The sequence below is a fragment of the Lissotriton helveticus genome, chromosome 6 (genome assembly GCF_964261635.1).
Source record: "Lissotriton helveticus chromosome 6, aLisHel1.1, whole genome shotgun sequence".
Classification (NCBI taxonomy): domain Eukaryota; kingdom Metazoa; phylum Chordata; class Amphibia; order Caudata; family Salamandridae; genus Lissotriton; species Lissotriton helveticus.
Window position 1 is genome coordinate 811552533 of NC_136067.1, and position 12222 is coordinate 811564754.

Genomic DNA, 12222 nt, shown 5'->3' on the forward strand with positions numbered 1-12222 from the left:
GGGCCTTCAGAAATGTGGTATGTTACCGATGAAGGAGGAATAACAAACGCATATTGTTTTATGTGGAGAAGTGCTGGCATACTCATGTTTATCTGGGTGTTGTTGTCTCTTTTGAAGAAGAGTTTGCCTGCTGGCAGAACAATCACGAAAGGCCCAGAGCACTTCAGTAAGAGAAACTACATCTGGATCCCTCAAGACGAAGGCCCAGTGTTTGTCTTGTTTCTCTCTCCACTTCCCCTTTCCCTCAGGGACAAATCAGTTTGCCAAGTGTTCTCTTCCTTGCTAAGCTGATTTGTTCATGGAGGAATTAGGACCTTACAACATCAAGAAGGAAACAACCGGAACGGCATGAGTGATTGCGCAACACTGTGATCATCTAAGTGTGAGTTATTTAAATGCTTGATAAAGGATCAGTGTTCCTTTTATACATAAAAAGATAAACAAACAGAAAGACCTCTGTGGACCCCAACAAACACCAAAACATATCTGTTACACATATACTACCCACATGTCTAGTTAATTTTACTGATATCATAGGAAATTTCAGGGTTGGACCGTCCCTGTAGTCAAACACTAGGAAATGGAAACATAAACAGTTTAAGTCATTTTTGGCAAGTTTGTTGCTCACAATTTTAAACTTCTTTTAGTATCAGAGCACTTCAATGCTGTTTAGGAAATGTATAAATTGGAAATAGCCTTACTTCGTCAAGGGTACATGTCCACTCTCACTCGAGAAGTGTCCTTGTCTCCCTGCATGTTGAATTCGGCTCGGTTCTGTTCCGGGTTATAAGCACGCCAATAAGAGACGTTCCTTCTCATGTGGTGTAATCTTACAATATCGAGTTTAACCCATGGAATTTCTACATGCCTCGTTTATAATCTTAAATATACTGACTACTCACATACTGTTCATCATATATTCTGGTATCTTTGCCCCTTCACTGTGCTCCGGGGACAGCTCAATAGGGAGCGTAGGACATAGGCCACCTGATCGGGACTGAAAAAAAAAATAGTTCCACTAGAGTCCCTTTTTAAAATTTTCTCTCATCTCCCTTAGTTTAAGGGTTGTTTTTGTTAATAATCTCAGAATTGAAATAATATTATGCATCCTGCGATATCTTCTCTTTCTATAATGTGTGTCTCTCCTATCAGGTTACAGGATGTCTGGTGCATTGTGGAACATTGTGTTTATGAATCATATAAGTTATTGTGCATAGAGGCTTATGTTTGCATAGAGGTCTATTTTACATGAAACATCACTCAGACAATTCTAGTCATCCAGTGAAGTTTCTAGGATTGTCTTGTTTATAGATAAATGTGCCTCCTATGCCTCCTAATTAATGGTGGTAGTATCATAGTATACTGTTACATGGGATTTCCTAATTTAACCCCATTGTGTGTGTGGAACGTATGTACACCCACCTCTGTTCTTTTTCAAACAAGAGTCTCTCAAAATTTCAGGTCTCCGCAGCCACATTTTCCAAGACAGTCCATCTCATGTAGGAGCGCAAGACCGCTCGGGGTCTTGACACATGCATGCTAAGTGTTATGTGTATCAGTCCTGCGGATGCATGAGTCAGTTGCCTGGCCTCAATCGAAGCACGATCACAGCAAGCCATGGGCTGTACACCTGTGTCCGCCCTGTCCGGACCACTGGCCTACACTCACGTGGCCGCACATCTTCAAAGGCCAGCGTCACGGTGTTGTTGGCATACTGCTGGACATGCACGGACAGGCATTACAATGGTGTGCCGTAGGAATGCATGTGATGCAAACGCGCAGCGCACACAAGTGTGGGAGCTTGTGGGAGGGAGGAGCAGCTGTGTGGCAATGTAACACACAGTGAGGCCGCTCATGTGCCACGAGCTGGGCATATCATCCATGATTCCCAGGGTCGCAGACATCCCACAACACCCACGACAGGCCTCTGTAACTCTCCTGTATGCATGCAGATGGTGAAGTTACTGTAGGGATGAAAGGTCCTATGTCTGAATCATCAGGCGGTAGCACATCTGCAGCTCTGAGCAGGAACTTGCATGTGGCCAGCACCCCCTGACAGATACGATAGCATTTGCTTGCGACTCCCACACTACGCACTGCTGATGTGAGACCAACGTGTATGCACACAGACACTGCTCATTGCACTGAGCTATGCCATTTCATCCACAAGACTGGCTCGGGGCAAGCCAGTGCCATTTCAAGCGGACTGACGCAATGGCAGACCATCCCGGACACATGCTTGACTCCAGTCACGTGGACCTGTACCGGGCAAGTCTGCTGCATGTACTGGGGGTGCTGCGGATCAGTTACCGGCTGAGCTTTCGCCTTGCTGAGGTCATCTGCATTCAGCCTGTTTTGAATTGTCGTTCGTGCATATTCGAGTGGTCCATGGATATCTGCCTCTCCAACGTAATGGTAGCTGACCTGGATTACAATATGTGTGTGTGCCTCCTGTTGGCCCACGACCAGGAGTGTCACCTTGATGCCCGTTTATGGCATGCATGGATGTTTGCATGCAGGCTGGAAACTGGACATGGGAGATTGCACAAGTTGCCGTTTGCAGTGAGCACATTGAGCCATTACCCGATTGGACTTTGGTGCACATTTGGTCCAGTGGTTGGAGTCAGCACATCTGTATGGGTCAGCGGATGGATTACATCAATGACATGTCAGATGTGGTAGACAACGATCGCTTATTGGAGATGTTGGCCTACACAGCTGCACTCGCGTTCATTGACGAGTGACAAGGTACCTGCAGCCACAACTGGATGAGAACCATTGCACGTGTCCTGATGCCTGGTTGCATGTTGGGAATCTGGTCACATGTCCCAAGACGACAGTGGACATGGCTGCATTGGCCTGGTCTCATGATCCAGGCACGGAAAACCAACGCGAGTTGGCACTGACCTGTTGGTGATGGACTCCCCCGAGGTAGACATGGGTGCTTTCCTATGTTCCTCATTCAGACATGCTGCTACATTGGTATGCATATCATGGCACTTCTCTTGGCTGTACTGACACGCACTTTTTGATAAAGTTTCTGCACTTTTACTGGTCTCCAACTGTGTTGTGGCTTGATTTGTATGCCAATGTGTGTGTCACGGACTCTCTGGCTCCCTGCCATACGTGCATTGCTACCCCACCAGGACTGTGGGTTTGTACTTGTGCATTATCATGTCCCTGTTTCGTGCTTAGCCAGATTCGCATGGCCGTTAACCAGCCACAGGTGGGTGCACTTGTGTCCTGTGTTCGGTTGTGCAAATGTTGTTGTTTGTACCACATTGTGTTGGATCTTGGAGTGCTCTGCTTCCTATGTGTGTGTGCTGCATTGTGTGTGAGATGTCCCTACAGCTCTGATTTGGCTCACCCTTCTCCCTTTCAGGCAGTGTGGTTTTCACTTCTGTGCTTGTTCAGTGGTGTGATATTGCCGGGTTGTGTGACTTGTGCTCCTGGTTGGTGTTGTTACTCTTGCTTAATTGTGCATGTGTGCCATTTTGCCCATCTATCTCTGTCCCCCCAGTCCCTGCTGGTTGCTCTCCCTGCTGCTGTTGTGTCCGTTGTTATTGGCAGTTTCCGGTACCCGAGTCCTGCCACCAGCTCCAGACTGATGTGGTGGACACCATTTCCTCCATGTCATCCAGCTCCTGGTGTGGCACTGGACTTCTACCTCCGGTGTGCATTACTGCCTTCTTGTTGTTGGTGTGTTTCTGCTTGTTTGTGCCATTTGCATCATTCCTGATGTTCTTTTTTTCTTCCATTATCCTCCTCCGCTCTCAGGCTGCGTTCACCTTGTCCAAGATGGCCTGCCATGTACAAAGTTTTGCTGCCAATGGGACTTGTGGGGTTGTCTGCTGGCTCGGGTTGCCTCCATTGTGCTTGGCTGTTGGTTTCTGTTTGGTTTGTCTTTCTTTTTCAGGCTTTTGTTGTGCCTATTCCCGCCTGCCGTGTGTGTCGCAGGCATGGCAGTGATTTTCCCTGCTATCCCCATCGAGAATGGGCTCATCTCACATTTTTTTGTGTTTTTATCTCCATCGATGTGGTTGTAACGAGGACTTTGGCCGCGGTTTCAGCAGACTATCGCATGGACCCGCCTTGTTGTGAATTCCACGTTGACACAGGGTTATTTTCCCTCGATAGGCTGCGATGTGTAAAGTTGCGTCAGCATTTTTTTGTGGTGTTTAGCACACGTTCTTGTGAATATCCCCCTTCATCTTTTGATGTCTCTCTTTCCACTTTCTAATCTTGTCCACTTTCTCGCTTTCAATTTCCTTTTCTTCCTTTCAATTCCTCACTCTTTTCTTTGTTGTTCCTACTTTCTGCTTTTTCTTTTTATAACTTTTCCTCTTCATTCGTTTACTTTTGTTAAATTTTTCTGTCAGTTATGTTTCTTCATTTCCTCCTTTCTCTAACTTATCATACGCCACCATTCTTTTTGTCTGATCTTCTTTCAATTACATTTTTGTTTCTATTTTCATTTTTTCTCTTTTCTTGTGGCTGGTATTTACTTCTTAATTCACTTCTTTCATTTTTCTCTTTAATATTATTGTCCTATGTTGGTGTACTTCTATTGCCTTTCTTTCTTTCTTCATTTCTTCCTCCATCCCGTTTCTCTTTACATCATTATTTTTATGTTCTATAGTTCTTGCTCAGCTCGTTTCTTTCTTTCTTTCTTTTTCATTATTGTTTTCTTTCTTTGATATTGCTTATTTATTTCTTTGACTCACTGAGCAGTTTCTTTTGGCTTTAAAATATCTACGTCCACAAAAGCGCTCTATTAGAGAACAACAGCTAAAAGGTTAGAATTATATTCTACCAGCTGTGCGCATAAATCATATGAAAGGCTCAATTTTCAAGGCTAATGCAGAAAGTGACGTTTCATGAATTAGATGTATCTAAGTGGACAGTAAATTACTTTCTATTCAGCAAAATCTGGTTGTTATTTTCCACATTTTTCTTCACGTTGAACTGGAAATAACTCGCTGATAGGGAGCACATCTAATCAGTCACTTGCTGGGTATGCTAAATCTTCATAATGTAAACCAATAAACATTTCTAATGCGGTTTTTTGGTATTATTTTTTACTAAACAAATGCATTATAGACAATTCTATGTTTTTCTCCTGTCTAGGTATTGTTATCAAATGAAAGAGGAACAGAAGATTTTAAATATGCTTAATATTGTAGTGGTTCCATGAACGGTTTAAGAATGCATATCAATGTATGTAATTGTTCACAGATTACAGTTGCATGCAGCTCTAGGTTGCGGCTTGGCTGACTGTGCTCCATTATAGAATCTAAAACAGCAAAAGGGTTGTGGTGGCTGGTGCTTGTCAATCAGTGTCTGGCAATGTAGGACTACACTGCAATGTTTTCCCACTCGCTAGTACTGTGTAAATTTTGATCTACTCAATGAAAAATATATTGTATGCATATTAGTGAACAAAAACTGTAACTTCAGCCCATTTCTGGAAGCAAATTAACAAGCCCCCGAGGACAAATCGGATTTAGGTTATCTAAACTGACTCGACTGGGTTTAGCTACCATAAAGTGGAGGCCTGGGATTATTCTGTGATTATAACTCTTTCATTTCTGCAGGGAGGAAGACAGAGGAATGAGAAACAATGGATGACTCACCGCCCCCTTCATCCTCTGGATAGAAGAAATATGTATTATTTGGCTAGTACGTTCTGGCAGCATAGAAGCAAGAGCAGATCCGTTTTGATGAATATATCTGGTCCCTGGTCCAAGTTTCAACTGGTGTACATCATTTGCAGGGCTACTGAAATTATGAAGCAATGGAGGACTAAATTAGACAGTACGATTGACTAGATTATGTGGCAAGAAAAGGAATTGTATGGGGCATAGCACAACATTCTTTTGTAGTATTGTTTTTCCAATACCACTCTTTACCACACATTATTATTATTATCTGGAAAGAAGATTCACGTCAGTAGTTAGCAACTGAAAGGTGAACTTTGCAAAGAGTATATCAGCTTATTGCACAAAATGTGTCTTCTTTTATTTTTGAATTCGAAGTCAAAACTATTTTTTTGTTGAAGTCTGCAAATTATGCCGCAAATGATAGCATGTGTGGCAAGAGAGGGTGGGAAACAGCCATCACAACGCGGGTATAACAACGCATTACCATTTCAACGCAACTTTTACAACGCAAGATCCATTACAATGCATGCGATTACAATGCATGCTATTACAACGCAGATGCTATTACAACGCATGCCATTACAACGTAAGTATGGGTAAGTATTTAATTTAAATATATTTTTTATTTTTTTACTTATATTCATTTTAAAAATGTAATTATTGTAATTTAATATAATTTAGTTTTATTTTGAATAGATTTAATTTATGTTATTTGTATCCCTACACTATCCTGCACTCACCATACTGATGCACCCCCAGGAGTAAGAATAGTAATTAGTATGCCTACACTATCCAGTACGTACCCTACAGATGCACCCCCCTGGAGTAAGAATAGTAATTAGTACCCATACACTATCCAGCACTTCCCTACTGATGCACCCACTCTGGAGTTAGAATAGTAATTAGTACCCCTACACTATCCAGCACTTACCCTACTGATGCACCCACCATAGAGTTATAATAGTAATTAGTACCCCTACAGTATCCCACACTTATCCTTCTGATGCTCCCCCCTGGAGTAAGAATAGTATTTAGTACCCCTACACTATCCAGCACTTATCCTTCTGATGCAGCCATATGGAGTAAGAATAGTAATTAGTACCCCTACACTATCCAGAACTTACCCTACAGATGCACCACCCTGGAGTAAGAATAGTAATTAGTACCCCTACACTATCCAGCACTTACACTACTGATGCACCCACTTGGAGTAAGAATAGTAATTAGAACACTAACACTATCCAGCACTTGCCCTACTGATGCACCCCCCCGGAGGAGGAAAAGTAATTAGTACCCCTACACTATCCAGAACGTATCCTATTGATGCACCCACCATGGAGTTAGAATAGTAATTAGTACCCCTACACTATCCAGCACTTACCCTACTGATGCACCCACCCTGGAGTTAGAATAGTAATTAGTACCCCTACACAAACCAGCACTTACCCTGCTGATGCACCCACCCTGGAGATAGAATAGTAATTAGTACCCCTACACTATCCAGCACTTACACTACTGATGCACCCCCCTGGAGTAAGAATAGTAATTAGTGCCCCTACACTATCCAGCACTTACCCTACTGATGCACCCACCATAGAGTTATAATAGTAATTAGTATCCCTACAGTATCCCACACTTATCCTTCTGATGCTCCCCCCTGGAGTAAGAATAGTAATTAGTACCCCTACACTATCCAGCATTATCCTTCTGATGCAGCCCTTTGGAGGAAGAATAGTAATTAGTACCCCTACACTATCCAGAACTTACCCTACAGATGCACCCCCTGGAGAAAGAATAGTAATTAGTACCTCTACACTATCCAGAACTTACCCTACTGATGCACCACCCCCCCGGAGTAAGAATAGAAATTAGTACTCCTACACTATCCAGCACTTACCCTAATGATGCACCCACCCTGGAGTAAGAATAGTAATTAGTACCCCTACACTATCCAGCACTTACCGTACTGATGCACCCCCTGAAGTAAACGTAGTAATTAGTATCCCTACACTATCCAGCACTTACCCTCCTAATTCACTCACCCTGGATTCAGAATAGAAATGAGTACCCTTACACTATCCAGCACTTACCCTACTGATGGACCCACCCTTGAGAAAGAATAGTAAATAGTGCCATTACACTATCCTGCACTTACACTACTGATTTACACTCTTGGAGTAGGATTTGAAATTATTTTAAAACATTATATTAATTATATTTAAAAACAATATTTGAAAACATTTCGATGCTTTTTAAAAATTCTATAATCTTTAAAAAAAATTATATTAATAGAAACAATGATTAAAAATATATTTACAATTTTACAATAAAATTAACTATTCAAAAAAGTAATTTAGAGAATTTTCCCCACGCTTTGCCATTGAAGTGAATGGGAATAATTGTCCTTCTTTTATTTCTCTAGTTCACATGGAGACTGCCACGTCTATGCTATTCAAGTTCATTTGAAGTGGATAGCGGGAGTGAATACAAGCAAGAAGGAACAGCTAAAAGGTAAGCAAGTGTTTTAAAGGATATTACAATGTTTAAAAAGTAGTAGTTTAATTTATAAATATAGTTACTCAATGATTAAAAAAGAGAGACTGCGTTCTTTTTTTTTATTTATTATTAACATAGTGTAAATTTAATAACATTGTAATGTTTGGAAAAATGTTCAGAATTATTTATTTTGCATAAAAACTTTTTTATAATAATATTAAATAAATATAAACAAAAAATAATAGTCTGTTTTTCTTTTTTGTTGCTCCCAATGACGTTTACGCGTAAACGTGAAACTTGAAGGCAGCCATTTTGAGGTGCGTCGTCGGACAGAGCAGAAGCTTGGGAGACCTGCGCTCAGGTAAGAAACTTTTAAATACAAAAGTGCATGAGTGATTATTATTCCAAGGATAGTTGAGGGAGGTTTGTAGATGTTATAAATGTGATTAATTTGTTTTATTGTAACTTGTCACCAACTAAGTTGTTAGAGTATGCCCACGTCGGGTCACGTATTTACATATTGAAAATGTTTGATTTAAAAAAAATAGGATCTAGAAAGGTTTTCTAATTGTAAATAATGTTATTTCATATTAATATTGAAAAAAAATTGGAATTTTACAATGTGGTCAAATAAAAAGATCGATTTTCGTCATTTTTTTGGATTCCGGATAGACATTGTGGATCTTTTTATGGTTGACATCAAAGCATTTTTGGATTATTATATACTTGACTTGGTCTGCGTATTCAGAAGGATTTCTATTTTGTTATTACATTGAAGAACGTTTGTAACATTGGAATTTTTGGATTACAACTGGAGCAGGAGAAGATATTCCTATGGATTTGCTCGTGGAAAATCAACCTTTTTTACTTTTCATTGAATTTCTTTGGAATGCTTTATTTTTCTTAGTTATTTTGCTGGAATGGACACACATTTTTTAAAATCGCTTCGTAGTCATGAAAAACAAAGGACTTTGAAGAAGACAATGTTTGGAAGAAACAGTTTTTTGGACAATGGGTTGTTTTTTAAAACATTTCTTAATGGGATATTTGCAAGTGGATCTGTGATTGTAAAAAAGACAGTCATGGACAACATATTTTGCATTGCACAGATAAAGACTCTAAAAAAGAAAACATCAAGAGAAGGTGACCCGACTTCATAATTTATTAAATGTTTTTAAAAATGGCAATTACACCAGGAGAGACAATTTAGGGTAAAACAGGAAAGTAAAAGTGTAGTGTGTATTAGTAATGTAGTATGTGTGCAACATTATCCAGGTAGTCAGAAGCCACACACGACGAAAATTGTTGTAAAGTTTCCAATAGTCTTTCTGACATTTCCTTTGATTTTTTGCTAATTCGTGGGTTTAGACTACCTGTTAATGCCTGTGCCATTCTCATTTCTTGGAAACTTTGCTCCTTCCTCGAAATTTACAAAAAATGATAAAAGTTTGGGTGTACTTTGCCAATTGAATGATTGAAGGAGTTGTGCCATCCCTCTACGGCATTGTTTGTCTTTGCTCCTCCTTCTAAGCAGCTCGAGTAGCAGTTCCACCACTCCACATGGAAATGTGGCTTCCTCCTGCAACCTGACCTGCTTAGATGCCCAATCCATGTGTCTTCAAAATAATTTAGTAAGGGTGCCAATTTTTCTTGGTTTGTGGTATAAAAGTCTGATTCTGTAATTGCAGTGAAGTTCTCGTCTACACTAACAGGAGGAACAAAGCAAAGTGCAGTTAGTTTTTTTTGTTTGAATTGCAGTTTGCTATCCGATACGTAATCCACAACTAAGGATGTTTTTTGTATCTTACGCCAAAATGCCTGGGAAAAGTAGAAAAAACATCCTTGAATTTGGGTATCCACGTATGTTTTGGAAATAACATTAATCATTGCAAATTTAAAATCAATAATAATTTTCCTAGGACTTTTGTTGGATGTTTTGGATTTTAACACTGTTAAAAGTTCAGTGTAAGTTGTGGATTGCTTATCAGGTAGCAAATTGTATACTAAGGGACTACTGTGTTGTTAATTTTAGCATGAATGGTGTATATTTGGGTGAAAGGATGGGGCGTGCTTTTAAACGTCCCATCCATCATCCAAACATCACTATTCTGCAATTTAACTAGATTACGGGGTGTGCTAAAGATAAGGATTCTTTTCAGAGGGTTTTTGTTGTCATGCAGTAAAAAAGGTTCGTTAGATACAGAAACAGAGAGTTGAGTAGGAATAAGTATGTCAGAGAAGGTTTGTGGTGTAACTCTTTGTGGGTTACTTGCCTGTTTTTTGTGTTGTACAATTCGTCTCAGATTGGGTATAATGGGCTTACTGCTGGCAACATGAGTTGGGACATGTTGTTCAACCTCCCTCAAAATGGAGCCACAGGAGTCATTGGAGGTGCTTGCAATTTCCTTCATTTCATTAATTGTTTCTCTCACCTCAATCTCCATTGCAGAGGCAGAGTGGTTATGGTCTGTGGTTTTTAAAACAGAGTCACCCAGAGTAACCGCTCTACTTGTGCAATGGGTTGAGTAGTATTGCACACACCTCCAATGACACCTTAGTTCTGTTAGTCTTGCAGTAAATGTACCCTGCATGCTTTAGGAGGAGGTTTCCCCTGCTTGATGTAATGTAATTTGCTGTGTTATTTGTTGACATTATCTGAAATGAAAAGAAAATGTAGGAACAATTTTAAGTTTTAATCTATTTTTTGAGATTAACATATTTTTGTATTGTTTCATTTTTAAAATCTGTTCTAAAAATAAGTATTGAGGATTAACAGCTTTGCTTGTTTCATTTTGACATTTTTAATTCTTCCTGTTGAAAAAAAAATTATACATTTGGGAATTTGTTTCAGTTCAAATTACCTTTTAGATTGGTTGTCTTTGCTTCAAGTTGGTCTCTGTTGTTCTTCGAGTTGGTCTTTGCAATGTTGTTTATTTTATGCTGGAAGAGAAAAGGATACATCTTTGGTTTATTTATATGGATGTTTTGGTGTGCTGGTCGTTTTGGAGAAAAAGGTGTTAGTTAAATTAGTTCTATTATTTTTTTAAATAACTTACCTTTACAATTATTTCATGAGGTTCTGAAGATGCTGTTTCTTTTCTTTTGAAGGTCTGGCAAAGCTGGTTTTCTATGGATTTAATGTGAGTTCTTTACTGACTGTTGATATCTGTTGAAAGTGATATATTTTATTATTGTTTTAAAAGAGACACCCCTTTTTAAAAAAAGTTAATTGCATTTGTTTTAGGAAAACAAGGTATACAATGTTATCAGTATGGAATTATGTATGCAATTTTTAGAAATCAAAATTTCATTTAAAACATTTGACTTGTGAGTTTTTCATACAGTTGCAGTTAGGTTCATGAATTTAATATGCATCTTTTCACTATTCTCCCTCATCCATACATTGTCAACTTTTTAAAAAGAGGTAGGTATCTATAAAATTAGGATTTTCTCCACCATTAAACTGTTACTTACCTTGCACATGGTTATTAATAAATTGGATTACTAAGTGGTACATCTTCTGTATTCTGCTTCTAATATGATGCAGAAGTACGTTCATTAAAAAAAAAAATAGTAACCCATCATTATAATAAGACATGTTCCTGTTGAAAGAATATTGATTACATTTAATATTATTTTTTGGTTAAAATTACCTTTTTATTAAATATATCACTTCCTTCTTGTTTGTATCAAGTGTTGATTTATTCTTAAGATCTGCTAGATTAATTAAAAAAAAGAATTGAAACATTAATTTGGTTTTAAAGTGACTTTTTCACAATAATGATTTTTTTTAAATGAACTCACCTTTAAAAGTTCTGTGGTAGTTGAAGAATGTTTAAAGGAATTTGAATGCTTTTTTGATATTTTATTTCAGAAAAGAATTTAGGTTCTGAATTGTCTGTCTGATGGAATAATGATGAATAGTAATTAGCATTTTTTACAAAAGAATTGGCTTTAAAAGTAATTGACTTTCAAACCTCGTTTTACATTTTATTTATTTGAATGCACCTCTTTTTAATTTCAATATTTCACATTAGTACACCATTATCCACATATTTTAGCAAAA